At 26.4% G+C, this 2,279-nt stretch overlaps 1 protein-coding gene across 1 annotated transcript in view; it reads right to left on the reverse strand.

Moving 5' to 3' along the window:
- The window catches only part of LOC105231458 (transcription factor kayak), a 72,182-nt gene extending 71,523 nt beyond the window's left edge, over window positions 1-659 (reverse strand). Inside the window, exon 1 of the mRNA XM_049459197.1 lies at window positions 634-659. The gene's annotated coding sequence lies outside the window, so the exon portion shown is untranslated. The remainder of the gene's footprint in view (window positions 1-633) is intronic.
- Between the last annotated feature and the right edge of the window lie 1,620 nt (window positions 660-2,279).

Consider the following 2,279-nt stretch of genomic DNA (forward strand, 5'->3'; position numbering starts at 1 on the left):
CTGACACATTTAAGCAAAATTGCAGTAAATTAAGTATGAATTCTACATTGCGGTGCAATTAAGTGGCGAGAGTTTATATTGAGTTCAATAAGCGTAATCAGCAATTTAAGCACATACCTACATATATATACATATATGTATGTAGTTACTGGATCGATTTCATACATGCTATCTACATAGGTGTATATCCTGTTATGAAAGGAAAATCAGTTGAGATGCAACAACAATCACTTTTAGTTGCAATAAAATTTAATAAGCAATTATTGTACACACTGATATTCGAAATTAGTGTTTAAGTAAATTTAAATTGTGCAATACTTCACTTAAATTGCTGAACTTTCAGGTTTCTTTTGATTAATAGTTAAGTATATTTCGAATGGCAGTGTTTTATGCTTCTGTCAAGTTTGTCAATTTTAGAGTACACTTTAATGGTATGTTTATTAGCCAAGATTTTCCTAAATGTAGGCAATAAAGGAATTTAAAGCATTTGGAGTTGCTTTGCATTTCACTTCAACACTGTGACCTACATTTAGGAGGATATTTAAATAATGGCTAGATATATTATTTTTCGTGAAAAGTTTACCTTTTTTAGAAGAGCTTTTAATCTCAGTATTACATAAATAAAATACATACCAATTTTAAAGGGAATAAATCTGAAAATATATACAAAATATTATTAGAATCAGTAGAGTTTACATATGATTTCAATTTTAAATTTTATAGCTGGAATAAAAAGGATTACAAAAATCATCTAATAAGTATTAAGCCACACTATGACCTCTTCTCAAAGATGTAAAATTTTTAGAATTTTCAGAATAAAAATTAAGAGAAATCTGCGGCATTAAAAACGTATGGATGGCTAAACGTTCAGAACATTCGTTTTTCAATCTCAATAAGACTTCGATATTATTCCGAATGTTTATCAACTTATGTTGAACATAATATAATAATAACAATACCATCGATTTTCGAAACAAATTTCGAAATTCGAACTTCATAAATATTGACTTTTATTTTTTTCTTTAGAATTAAACAATTTTAATGCTACTTTGAAACATTCCGAATATCGGAATTCGAAAATATTTTCCGACTTCATACGCTGAAAATATTATTTTCAATAAAAATTGGATCTCTTTCCAAAAATAATTCAATATTTACAAATTTCTAAACAAGTGATTATAACTTGTGTAATACGATGTAGAAGTGTAAGAAACGCACAAGTCCCGAAATAGCGGGATTTGCTAAATTTCATATTTACTTATGTAAGTATAAATAAATTTATTTAATGAAGCAGTACTTTGAAGAAATTTTTGTTGTTCTGTTTAAAAATAATTATTTTGGATATCAAATTTTCTATAAACATAAGTTTTATGAAAATTTTCGAAATTCATATCAAAATTAATAATTTAAATAGGCATTACCGCGGTTTCAATTATAACTTTGAATATTACTATTACGTGTTCGATCTAGTTTATGGTTTTCGAATTTTCTACACATACAATATTTTCGAAAATTTCGAAAACCATTTTAAAGTCAAAAGAATTAACTTCAAATATTAGTGTTATATATCGTTTATTTTCAATATAGCTTTTGGATTTCGAATTTTTCATACATACAAATTTTCGAAAATTTCGAAATTCATATTAAAGTAAAAAAAATTGTCACAACTTCGAATTTTATATAATTTCAAAAATAGCGTTTAATAATTCGAATAAACACTTAAACCCATTACTTCCCGATAACAGTAACTTTTAAAGCAAATTTCGGGTTTGTGTGACAAAATCTATAGTCATGCATGCTTCCATGCGAGTTTCATTTTAGGCATGTCTATCAGCAATCAATAATGATTAATTTGATTAGGTTCTCAACAAGTCGCGCTGTAATAATTCTCTCTAATAACGAATAAGCACATAAATATTATATATGCGAGTATTATTTTATTGATAAATGAGTAAAGGTCTAAAAATAAATCAAATTACTTTGAACTGATATACCTTCATGTTTATAAATTTTGAATATGGAAATAGCTTGTATATGTGTAAATAAATAATTATGATTTATATATTTGTAGGTATTGTTAAGGCGTATAAGCAATGTTGAAGCAGTGCGGTCAAAATTTTAAAATCTCAGCGGTAACAAAAATTTAGTTACCTTATGTACATATACCCTGTACTATATGTATACGGAACTATACTATAAAATTGTGGTTAAAGAAATTAAGATTCATTCACATAACGTCACCTAAAATGCAAAACAACGTATCTTCGAAAAAATCGAAA

The sequence above is a fragment of the Bactrocera dorsalis genome, chromosome 5 (assembly GCF_023373825.1).
Source record: "Bactrocera dorsalis isolate Fly_Bdor chromosome 5, ASM2337382v1, whole genome shotgun sequence".
NCBI lineage: Eukaryota > Metazoa > Arthropoda > Insecta > Diptera > Tephritidae > Bactrocera > Bactrocera dorsalis.